This window comes from Arvicola amphibius, chromosome 10, assembly GCF_903992535.2.
Source record: "Arvicola amphibius chromosome 10, mArvAmp1.2, whole genome shotgun sequence".
Taxonomy (NCBI): Eukaryota; Metazoa; Chordata; class Mammalia; order Rodentia; family Cricetidae; genus Arvicola; species Arvicola amphibius.
In genome coordinates, this window is record NC_052056.1 from 15,004,464 (window position 1) to 15,018,154 (window position 13,691).

Genomic DNA, 13,691 nt, shown 5'->3' on the forward strand with positions numbered 1-13,691 from the left:
AATGGTTAAACCCTCCAGAAATTTTGTATAATTAAAAATAACCATCTAGAAATAGGGTCAATTGACCTAAGTGTGTAATACCCACAACTTGAGAGACTGATAGTTGATCAAATTACTGAAACTCTGCCTCAAAAGAAACATTAAAGAGAGGGTTGTAAATGTAGGTTGCCTTGACATTCTTACAACAAAATTCAATCTCCAGAATCACACTCAGAAACAGAAAACACACACATACAAACATACACACACATATACTACACACTATTTCCCAAAGACTTGAGACTTACACATTCTTAGTAAGGAATTTTTTTAACTTTTAATGATGTAAACAAAAATATATTTAAACATGAAGCTTCTGGAAAAACCATTTGTTTTTCCTTGTCTTGTATCATTCCTCAAACTTGACCTTGGCTTCCTACCATGCCTTGCATTTAAGGGCTGGGTCGCCAAAGACAACCTAGTTTACAGGACTTTATCTTGGAACTCTAGGCTAATTTCTTCTTGCTCATGGCAGCCATTACTTTTTGGCGATAGAGGTCAATTCCAGCCACCAGGGCATGGCTGTAAGGGTAGTCTTCGGTGCCATCATCAATATTCTACATGATGACGGCTTTGCAGCTGGAGTAGCGTCCAGAGTGTCAAGCCAGAACCAACACCACTTGCTTGGGTTTCATGAACTTGCCCATTTCAACAGTAAACAGCTGGTTCCCAGCAGATAAAAAAAGTAGGCCAAGGAATTTTTAATATACAAAGAGTTGCAAAAGTTTCAGAACATACACCCTAGTCCTCTCCTACATTAGGTCTATCATAAAATTGTGAAAACAAGCAGGATAGTCAAAACGGAAATGCTTTTTTTAACTCAAGCTAATTATCATAAAGACATAATTTATATATCTTTCAATCTCTGTCTACCTATCTTCTATCTATTTACCTATATTTATCTATCTATCATCTATCTATCTCTCTCTCTCTCTCTCTATCTATCTATCTATCATCTATCTATCTATCTATCTATCTATCTATCTATCTATCTATCTATCTATCTAATCTATCTATCTATCTATCTATCTATCTATCTATCTATCTATCTATCTATCTATCTATCTATCTATCACCTATCTATCTATCACCTATCTATCTATTATCTATCTATCTATCTATCTATCTATCTATCTATCTATCTATCTATCTATCTATCTAATCTATGTGAGATTCTATGTATGCTGTGATTACCATTAATGAATAATGAAAACTGGCTTGTTCTGATAGGGTAAAATAGAAGTAGGAGGGGAAACTTAAACTGAATTCTAGGAGAAAGAAGGGTGCAGTCACAGAGAAGCCATGTAGTTCCACCGGAGACAGACACCATACCTTTAGCCCATAAACCACAGCCACATGGTGATACACTGATTAATACAAATGGGTGAAATTAATATGTAAGAGTTAGTCAATAGGAAGCTAGAGCTAATCGGCCAAGCAGTGATTTAATTAGTACAGTTTCTGTGTGATGATTTCAGGGCTAAGCAGCAGGGTATAAACAAGCAGGCTTCCTTACTACAAATTGGCGCCCACATAACCAAGTAAAATCCACTTAAAACTTGAGAGAGCTTGAAAAGAAATTCTAGGCTCAAAAAAAAAAAAAGTTTAGCCATATTAATTTTTCAGCTGGCAGCTTGCTGCAGCTCTTTAAGAGAGGTTATCCTGATTCAGTGGCAGGAAAAGAAAAAAAGCTGCGCCATTTTGAAATGCTGACTTTCTGGGCCATGCTTCCAGCGTGACTTCTGGCTCTTTCAGGAGGCTGAGGATTAGGATGGGATTTGTGAGCAGTGTACTGCAACATGCTTTATGGCAACATAGACTTGCTCTGTGCCTAAAACTGGGGCAATGAGCATGACTTGTAGAGGCAGTGAACAGATTTCCACTATGTTGGACTGTGTGGACCAAGAAGAAAGTACTGTGTATATCCAAGTAATGTTGTAGCTTAAGTTTTTTAAGAAGTGCTTAGTATTTTTCGTTGTTGTTGTTTTGTTTTTAGAGATAAAGTTTCCCTGTGTAACAGTCCTAGATGTACTGGAACTAGCTCTTATAGACCAGGCTGGCCTCAAACTCACACAGATTCACATGCCTTTGCCTCCTGAGTGCTGGGTTTAAAGGTGTGTGCCACCGCAGCTTGTCCAGTGTTTATCATTTTAAGAAGCCATCCTAATCAGTAAAAACTTACAGAAATGCAATAAAGACAAATACAGATAGAAAAAAAAAACTAAATGGGTCAAGGTATTGGATTAATGGATGTAGGCTTGGGAGAAAAACAAGCCACTTACAGATGGAAAATTTACAGAGTCTGGATTGTGTATATTATTGTGTTATCTTTGTTTTTTTTTTTTGACTAGAGAGAGAGATAGATTTGATTCTGGTGTTGTGAAGCTAAACCACCATATAGCCTTTAAAAGTATCTTGTCTTCAAAATCTGGATCTAAGAATATGTTGCTTTGAAAAAGAGGTTCTTTTGTTTCCAAAGAGGATGAGATCCTATGAATTGCTTTCAGGCTAATATAGTTTGTTGGAATAAGACCTCCTGAAAGGTTGCCTTGAATGCCCCTCAAAAAGTTACTTTGCCCATTAAACAGCAGGAAGCAGCTTGGAGAATAACTATGCCCATATTCACAAATATTGTTCATAAATGTTCTTTTACATTTAAAGCAGGATATGCTATAGAGATTTGCATTGGTATGGATATTAGTTTATTGGTCAAATTCACACACACACACACACACACACACACACACACACACACACACACACATATATATATCCTCCTTAGAAGAGGAAATAGGCAAGGTCTAATGACAAAATTGGGAGCATGATGGTGGGGAGAGAAGGGAGAGTGGAAAGGGGGATGAGGTGAGAAAGGGAGAGGGAGGAGAATTTGAGGGAATGGAAGTATGTATTCTCTTTTATTAATTGATTTCCTGAAATGATTTGCATATGCTACTGACCTTTTTGTAGTACCAATCATAAAATACTGTATATGTTATAAAAATTTTTATGTGCTTAATTGTCCCTTCCTCAACTGATATTATTTAAATATGTGTGTTGTAAGCAGTTCTGATATTTTAGCATGGAAATTTTAGCATGGATATTTTCTTCTTTCTTTTTCCCTCACATCTATAATTTCTTCCTCTCAGTACCTTCTTTTTATTTATTTTTCTTTCACACATGTATAAACCTGAAAACAACATATACTTTTTTCCTTTCAGCACATCTGCATGTATTTTATCAGAATATGATAGCTAGCATATCCATAAAATGCTATTACAAACCTCAGTATCTACTCTGGCGATATAATCTACCACCAGTACTCTCTAGGATTAATTCAAAATTTTCAGTAGAACTTGATTTTTGTTTATTGTCCCATGAAACATAATTTAATTTCAGGAAACAAAATTGACTATATAGGTAATACAGAAATTGATAAATTTCCTAGTTTGAATTTTCAGTGATAAGACCACAGATCTTACATTCCTACAACATAAATTGATGCCTGTCCTCTTGGTCCTGTTTTACTCTCCTTCTTCCATCATGTTCATTTGGTTTAATCTTTTGTCTTCATGTTTTCTACCAGGATCTTCTGATTTAGAAGTTTACTCATTTTGGTTGTTTGGCATTGGCCAGTGAACTAACATTGTTCATACCTTTCTCACATTTATCTTTCCAGTCATGTCCATTCCATTTGCTTTATTTAATATTCATTTCAACTCCTGTCGTCTTTGACTTCTAAATTTCCTTTTAAATTGCTCTAATCCTTATATTGATTTCAAGTTTAAAGTAAGGGACACAGTTATTCATGGGCTCATTTTAAAACAATACCAGTCGTTTTAAATATAAATGTCTCTTTCCACATGCTTTATAGCCAGCACATTCTGTAATGACTTTAATTACATTAAAAATTACATTGTGTAAGTTTTATATATCCATACATACTGTTAGCATGACTCAACAAAATACCTAAATTATATTTAATATACATTCTTAATCCCTTCGTTATCATAAAATTAGATTTTACTTAGATAATTTAGAAAAAATCACCTTATATATAATTCAAAGATATTTATTATTTTTGTGATTTTTAAACTATATTGAAAGTTATGAACTATGTCTAATTTGCCTTGGTTAAATAAACAGAATGATGGATATAATGGATTTATTTTCCTTAGTGTACTGACACTTGACATTTTGTCTGCATTTTGCTGAATTCTTTGAAACTACAGCACATATGCAAACAAACAAGTAATTACATATAAGGCACTGTAGTCTTTTGTTTAAAATTTAGCTTCCTTAGCTATTTTTATCATCCATCAAAGGCAGAAGGAGACATGAAAACAGAGATTGCAAAACCCGCTTTCTCCTGAGGCATTACTTTCCCAATCAGAGTTTGTTTTTCAGTTCAGTGGAGTGTTTTACTTTTTCAATGGTTCACTTCACTGCTGTCTTAAAGGACACAATGTATAAAATCAGGAGAGAATGCTATGTTGTCTTCCCATCAAATACTGAAGGAAAGAAACAGCCAAACTTTTAGTTTCTAAATGTTAATACATCCTCTATACTTTAAAACTTAATATGAAACTCATCTTGTAGTAGCCATTTTTAAATGTTTGCTTCATAATCACAGTAGTGTTACAAATATGAATCAGTTAGCAACAGCATACTGCATAATACAGAGATAAACATCTTCTGAAAATCTGAAAATTTACCTGTTTATAAATCAGAGACCCAAGCATGCATATATATGATAAATGATGAATAGACTTCCCTTGGCATGTGCTTCATTGAATTAAAAGTCTCATAACTTAAATTTCAAACCATCTTACTAGCAAAGTGCTTCTCATTGTCTGAGGGGATGACCCTATTTGAAGACCTCATTTTTCATAGGTGCAATGAGGCTGTGATGATATTATTACTGTACTTTGTTATGTAATGTGGCCTATACTTTTGTTGCTATAATATAGTGTCATGGAGACAGTAGCATCAGAGTTAAACCTATATGATAGTCTAGAGATGGAGTCATGTAGCTTGAAGTGAAAAATATCAAGTGCCAAAAATATCATAGGAAGTCACAAAAGGAGGAGAGTGAATTTTCTCCCAAACACATAAGCTATCAACACACAATACTCAGATTAATAAACTACAGAATCATAAAGATGACAATTTTAATATTTTCATCTCTCAAGTTCAAATTGTTTTGTTTTTTTAACCTTGAGTTAAATAGAATAAGGATTAAAAATTTTTATTCTGCATCAAATATAAAAGTTTTTTTCCATTTATATTAAGACAATAAGAAATAAAAATATTATTTATTGAATATATCACAACCAAATTAGTGTGTATATCATTTAATTATTATATTTTAATAAATATGAAACTTTATTTTAATATTAAGTTAATTGAATAAAGATAGCAGTGGTAATAAGTGACAAAAGTGAAATATAAATAAGAGCAGAGGCAGCCATATCTCTGTGCACTCAAGGCCAGACTAGTCTACAAGACCTAGTTCATCAAAGTTACCCAGATAAGTCCTGTCTCAAATCCCCCTCCCCAAAAAAGAAATAGAGAGAAAGCTCAATAGTTAAGAAGTTTCTGTTCCAGGATCTGGCTTCAGTCCTGTATCATATCTCATGATCAACTGTAATCCCACATCCGGGGTATCTGATACCTTTTCCTTGCCTCAACAAACAGTACACATATATTGTAGTTACTTTCAGAAAAAAAACAACCAAATATAGCTTAACATATCTTTATATAAATATAAATAAATAATCTGAACAAAAATGCATCATTTTTTTAGATTAAAAACTCTTGCCAAACTAAGTCCATTTTACTTTTATCTTTCAAAGAATAGATGACTGACATCAATTTCAATGGCACTCATAGTATCAGGGTAAAGATAAACTGTTTTGTTTCTCTTTAGACATGACATAGAGATGGACATTTCAGCCTTTATTCTTGGATGGGGAGGTATGAGAGGGGTTGTAAATTTTACAGAGGATTTTTTGACAGTTAATGGTTGTTGAGGAGGAACTATCTTCTTTCTCAGTTGTGTTGCCACTGATAAGTTACTTTTGTTACAGTGAATAACCTCCCATATTTGATCAGGCAGGAAATGCTGACTTAATGCAGGACACCAAACAGAACATGAGGAATTGAAAGTTGGAGGTGTCATTCATTGTTGAGAAGAATGGCTTTAGAGGCAAAAAGAGGATGATATAAGCAAAAAGAATGGGGATGAACATGATTAAGAGCTGAAACCATTAATCAACAGTAAAAAGATCAAAAACAACCTTACAAAACAGATTATTTCTTGGTAATTATTAATGAGTTCTTAATATTGTCCCCAGTTCAATTGAGCTTGCCACACTCTAAATGCCAGTGTAGGATTTTTAAAAAAATATTGTAGTTTAAAAAAATAACCTCTCATTGCAATAAGTAACTTAAATTGAGTGCATACATAGTCACTAATGATATAATTTTAGCAACTGTATAAACTACAGGTACTTTTTTTCATATGATTTATAAATGTGCTTCACTGATTTATGAGAATAACATTTGGCTATAGTCAGCAGAATACTGAATTTTCTTTAAATCTAAAGACGTCTAAAAAGCTCAGTCAATTTGGCAAATAAATGCACTATAGTGCCAGGTGAATACTGTTAGAGATTAAACCATTGAAGAATATCATGAAAGGAAGGAAGAGAAAATAATTGAAAGGAATATAAATCGGTACTTTATCGTGCTTCTTAATTTTCTCAGACTTTTATGACATTTCATGAGTTTATATATAAAACATCCTGTGATCCCATGTTGATTCTGTCTCTTGCTCTTAAAAGAACATGACACGTACAAGAAACATTATATGAACTGAGTACACATATTTATATTCTTAGGAACACATACAGAATGTGTGTGCAACAACAATTAAAAAGAGGACAAGATTTTCTGTATGTATATGTGTGTGTGTGTGTGTGTGTGTGTGTGTGTGAGAGAGAGAGAGAGAGAGAGAGAGAGAGAGAGAGAGAGAGAGAGAGAGAGAAAGTAATGAAAGTAATGGTCATACATACCTGAGCAGTGTTGGGGGGAGAAAAAGAAAGAGGGTATAATATAATGTCATTATATTATAATCTCAAGAAATTATTTTAAAAATATAATTAAGAGAATGGGAAAACACTTTTAGGTTTATTATTTTAGGTGATGAATATAGAAGTATATATCTTTTTATATATACATGTGCATATTCTGATACGTATTATATTTTCTTGCTAAACATTTTTTCTATTTAATTATCCAGGGAAAAATTTTCATGTAACAGGTTGGAGAGTGAGATAGTCATAAAAAAAGATGAGATGATTCATTTTTACAAATATCTGATAATCTCACTAATGTTCAAATTACATATTCACTAAATTCTTGAGTTCTCAGATTCTAAAGCTCAGTATCAAGTTTAGGTGATTAAAAATTAGAAGTTTTCAGGAACTTCTTGAATTATTACTGGCACTAAAGGTAGTATTTTTGAAAAACAATGAACATTTGTCATGATATATATTATGTAGACCTAAATATGTTCAACTTGACTTGGAAATGATACTATATATCTCTGAGGCCAAAAAAATTAGGAAGCTAGGACAGGTGTATCTTTTAATTGAATTTGACATCAGTGACATGGTGTGTTCAAGGCCACTCTTTTATTTATTTATTTTTTATCATTTTCATTTTTTTGAAGGCCACTCTTAATGAGACAGTAAAACACTTTTCTCAGATTTTGAAAGGCAATATCAATATAAAAATAACTTCAGTACACTACTTGACAAATGATTGATATTTGTAGAAATAATTATTACTTGAGAAGATCATTTTACATCAAAGGAGCACATACTACATTGAAAAATGCTAGCTATTTACAAAGGAAAATAAATCCAGCAACAAATGAAAATGAATCTAGCAATTGAAATATGGTCCAATGTATAAGAGTTCCTGGGTTTTACACAATAAGAAATGAGATTGAATCTCCAACATCCATTGAAAGTCCAACAAGGCTTCTCATGCCTCTAACATCAATGTCATTACAGGATATGAACAGCAAGATAATGAGAGCTTACCTTACAACAAGTCTAGCTTTTTAAGAAAGAGCAAATGAAAAAATGAAGAGAGAGAGAGAGAGAGAGAGAGAGAGAGAGAGAGAGAGAGAGAGAGAGAGAGAGAGAGAGAGAGAAGGAGAGAAATTTTTAGTTTAGGGAGAGATCCTGATATTGTACATTTATAATTTATATATTAATACTTAATGGTACTTTAAAGTACCTAGGAATCTCATACAGTCAGAAGGCCAGAAAGTCAATAAATCAAAAGACAACACATGATGAACAGGATGGGGAGGAAGGATAGCATAAATCCTTTGGTGTGAGAGGGCAAATGCTGTGCCACCACTGTGGAAATCATTGTAGCTGTACTTCAGGAAGCAAGAAACAAATCTTAAAGATCCAACTCTATCACTATTGGGCACATAGCCAAAGGATTTTCCATCTTAATATAGAGCCACTTACTTACATCTGTTCGTTGCTGCTCTTATCATGATACTCAGAAATGGAAAACAAAATAGATGACTGTCACTAGATGCAGAAATAGAGTAAAGAATATAACTAACTATACACAGTTGGTGTAGGAGGTCCTTCTGTTCATGTGCTGCTTTTATTGGTTAATAAATAAAGAAACTGCTTTGGCCTAGTTGATAAGGCAGAACTTAGGTAGGCAGAGAAAAGAGAACTATATTTTGGGAGGAAGAAAGTAGAGTCAGGGAAGCCATGGACAGACACTGGTTAAAATCTTGCTGGTAAGCCACAGTCACGTGGCAATACACAGATGAATAGAAATGGGTTAAGATGTAAGAAATATCCGATAAGAAACTAGAGCTAATGGGCTAGTATTTTAATTAATAGAGTTTATGTGTGGTTATTTGGGGGGCTAAGCTAGATGGGTGTCTGGGAAAAACAAAGGGGCTCTCATTACAACACAAAGTGGACTGATATAAAGCTCCAATTAAATGAAATCACATAATTCTCAGGTAAATGCAAATAAACTGAGAGAGAGAGAGAGAGAGAGAGAGAAAGAGGAAGAAAAAGAAGAAGAACAAGAAGAAGAACAACAAGAAGAACAACAAGAAGAACAAGAACAAGAAGAAGAACAAGAAAAAGAAAAAAAAGAAAAAAGAAAAAGAAAAAAACATGAATGAGGTAACATACAGAAAGGGATGCAAAATTCCCCCAGAAATAGATTTATTATTTATGATTTATTAGCCTTGAATTTTCTTAATGTTAATGAGAAAGAAACAGCAGCAGAGAGACACTAGACAATAGAAAAGTCTTCTGAATATCAGCCAGTGTGCTTCAAGGATATATTGACCTACAATGGAAACCTAGTTTTTCTGTAACTTCATATGTCTTGGCTGGTTGATATCCTTAGGAGGACTGCCATTTTCTGAAGGAGAAGGGATGGGGAGGAGAAGAGGGATGGAAGGAAAGACTGGATGTAGAGGAGGGAAGAGAGAGTTTGGTTGTGTTGTTTAAAAAAGATTGAACAGTTCAAACACTTTTAAAAGCACATTGTGTTGGAAAAGTAAAATGTAATTAGTTGAAATGAGGCTCTTCACTCAGAACCCCCAAACCCTAATCTCCAACATCTGAATTTGTTCTAATTTGAGAACAGTATTTAATGGATAACAAAATGTCACTAAATGCAATGGAAGGTTTAGCCTGCTTTTGACATTCATCTGATTTTAAGCCAAGAAATCATGAGAGAGAGAAGTGAACATTCTCCCTCACAACCTACATATGGTACAAAACAACATAAACTCCAGTTTTCTACTCAACTGCATTTCAGATTTGTGATACTGTTTTCATGGCACAAAGTTGCAATATTATTATTAAAACCACTCAATTTCTACTGATTGTTTATGATTGTTTTCTTTTTCTTTTTTCCTTTTTCATTTTTTTTTATTAAAAATTTTCATCTCCTCCCCTCCTCCCACTTCCCTCCCGTCTCCTCCACCCATACCCCCACTCCCTCCCTCTCCAGGCCAAAGAGTAGTCAGGGTTCCCTACACTATGGGAAGTCCAAGGTCCTCCCAACTCCCCCCAAGTCCAGGAAGGTGAGCATCCAAACTGACAAGGCTCACACAGAGCCTGTCCATGCCATAGAATCAAAGCCCATCGCCATTGTCCTTGGCTTCACAGTAAGCCATCAGCCGCATTCAAGGAGTCCGGTTTGATCGCATGTTCCCCAGTCCCATTCCAAATGGTCTTGGTGATCTCCCATTAGATCTGTCCCACCGTCTCAGTGGGTGAATGCACCCCTCACCATCCTGACTTTCTCAGCGGTAAAAAATAATGACATCTTGAATTTTGCATGCAAATAGATGGAAATAGAAAACACTTTACTGAGTGAGGTAAACCAAACCCAAAAAGATGAATATGGTATGTACTCACTCATAAGTGGATTCTAGCCATAAATAAAGGAATAGAGCCTATAATTCGTGAGCCTAGAGAAGGTAAATAAGATGGTGAACCCAAAGATAAACATATTTTTATCATCCTGTATATTGGAAATGGACAAAATTGCTGGGCAGGGGATGAGAGCACGGGGGTGGGGGTGAAGTGGGGATAAGGGGAGATGCAGGGAGAGAAGGGAGAAGGAGAGGATAGGGAGAGCTTGAGGGAATGGATAGGTTGGGATGGAGGAGGGGAGGTTGGGGGAAGTATATATCTTAATTACGGGAGCTATTTTAGGTTTGGCAAGAGTCTTGATTCTAGACGGCTTCCCAGGTGTCCACGGAGATGTCCCCAGCTTGTTTATTGGGAAGCAGAGGAAAGGGCGCCTGAACTGGCCTTGTCCTATAGCCACACTGATGATTATCTTCCATATTACCATAGAACCTTCATCTGGTGATGGATGGAGATAGAGACAGAGGCCCACATTGGAGCCCTGGACTGAGCTCCCAAGGTCCTGATGAGGAGCAGAAGGAGGGAGATTATGATTGTTTTAATAAACAAACAGCAATAAATATTTATGGCTTAACTAATAAATTGACTTAAAATGAATGATATAGCTTATATTAAGGAAAAAGTTTATGATAAACAAATTCATCTCATTGAATTTATATGACAAGTCAGTATAAATACAGGGTGCCTTGATTATATACATATATATATATATATATATATATATATAGTGCAAAATTACTTTTACTTTCCAACACTCCAATCATTTAGATTTATTTCTGTACATGACAGTTCAATGCATTAGCCTTTGAGTCATTTCAAATTAGGCATAATAAATGTGAAAACAAATATAAATATAAAATGATATCACTTGCCATTGGCAAAAAGATAACAAAATGGGGTGAAACACAGAAAAAGTAATATGAAAACTTGATGCCCTGAGGCTCGAAGTTCTGTCTAATATGTCATTTGAAATCATTCAAAAACAGGTTTATAACTTCTGTAGAATACTTTATTAAGTTGTCATAATATGAATGTGCTATCCAACAATTTGTACTTTATTATATAATAGTAACATTTTCAGCAATTGTATGGAAATAAATCTTTTCTATAAAAATTTTGGAAATCTAAGTAATAGATGTATCTTATTTTTTATAGATATTTATGAATGTTTATTTTAGAAAACATTAACTTTAGGACAAAAAACAAACTTTAATAGAGAACATACAATCTTTAAAATGAGACCTCTCCTTATTGCACATTAGAATGAAGTTATTTCCTATACCTCAAATAAAACTAATGCATTTATATTAATTCAAGCATGATTTCTGCATGCATATACATTCATATTTATATATGTGTGTCTTTAGCAGTAATAATAAAGGAAGACAAGACTAACAACTTGAAAGTGTGGGTACATGGGAGGAGATAGAGAATTCTTTGGATGGACTGGAAGGTTAAAAGTGAAGGTGGAAAGTAATGTATTTCTGTTTCAATTAAAAATATATTTAAAAATACATCCAGAAAACATACCTATGTTAAGGAATTTTTTTAAATTTTCTATCATTAATTGCTTATTTCTATCACCAATTGCTTGCTTATTATGGTAATTGGCATCTTTAGAAATGCAGAGTCCACTTCAACTTCCGATAGTCAGTTTCTGTTGTTTCCTAATAAGGCTCCACGGGAAAATAAAGTTGTCTGCATCATTCTCAGTTACCATCTGTGCTTGCTAATCATGGAAAGAGGAATTTTAATAGAAAAATTGCCTCCATCGGATTGACCAATATGTATGCCTATGGGTGTATTTTCTTGATGAATTATTGAAATAAACTGGTCCAACCCCCATTGTCTGTGCCATTTCTGGGCTTGAGCTATATAAAAAAGATAGCTGAACATGAGCCACATAGCATCCTAATAAGTAGCATTCCTCAGTCACTTCACTGTCAAGTTCCTGCTGGCTACCCTGAGTGATTAACTGTTACCTGTATAATGAAATGACCCCTTTCTTCCCTGGTGGGCTATTTACAAAAACAACGGCAAGGAAACTAGAATAGAAAATTGTACAAGGAGATTAGTGTTGTTGCTGCCAAGAACCTGATGATATTGTTTTAGGAAAGTATATGGGGAACATTTAGAATTGTGGGTTGGAAAAACCGTTGAGTCTCAGTTTGTCAGTTTTGTGGAAGACAAGAGATAGAAGTGTTGGGAGAAATGTAGAGATTGGAAGCTTGGCTTTAGAGGTTTCAGAAGGGAGCAATGATTCTCCAGGTCAAGTCATGCAAGATTTTTGATTAAGAACTCACAGAAGTAAAACCATTGTTTATAAGGACAATGGAAGCTCATTAGGCATGGCTGAAAATCAGGTATGATTAATGATAAATGAGCATTGTTTAGGTGAGATCTCCTGGGAAGTACTTCCTAATAGTTAACGCAGAAGCTCAGGGCAAGGGAGCAAAGACTGAAATCAAGTTGGCTGCTGAAATTAGCCATATGTTTTTCTTTCATAGGAACAGGGTTCAATTTGCAGAACACACATAGTAACTTACAATAATTTACAACAGCAGTTCCAAAATATACAAGTTCCTTAATCACCTTGCTTGGCAGAGGGTGTATACACAAGGCAGATACACATATACAGGCAAACAATCATTCAAGTAAAATGACTTCAAAAATTCTAAAAATTGTGGATTTCTTGAAAATTATTCTACTGACATAAAACAAATAAAAAGAAACTATAAAATAAAACTATATATAAAACTACATATAAAAATATTCTATGACATTTTTGCAGGTTTTCTAGATGTTTAATTTACTTTTCAATAGTGTAAGGACAATATGCTAAATCTATTTCAACTATCAAATTATGTCTGCTTAATATGTATCTTCTCAAGTTAGTTTGAAGAAAATGTTGTCTTCAAATACAAATTTTAATATTTATCAAATTTTAATTTTATATTTAGCGCAACTATTCATTAAATTAAAAAATTAACATAACTAATTTTATTATGAATCAAAGTACATACACATTGGTGCCTAAATCTTTCTAAATAACTTTGCTATGTTTCATGTCATATACACGTTTAATGAGAAGCTCTTCTTGAATACTTCATTTGCACTTTTTAAACATTACATTATTTTACTAAAAGTTTA

General features: G+C 33.9%; 1 pseudogene; it reads right to left on the reverse strand.

The window, feature by feature from the left end:
• Positions 1 to 340: 340 nt before the first annotated feature.
• On the reverse strand, positions 341 to 686 carry LOC119825469 (annotated as a pseudogene).
• Between the last annotated feature and the right edge of the window lie 13,005 nt (positions 687 to 13,691).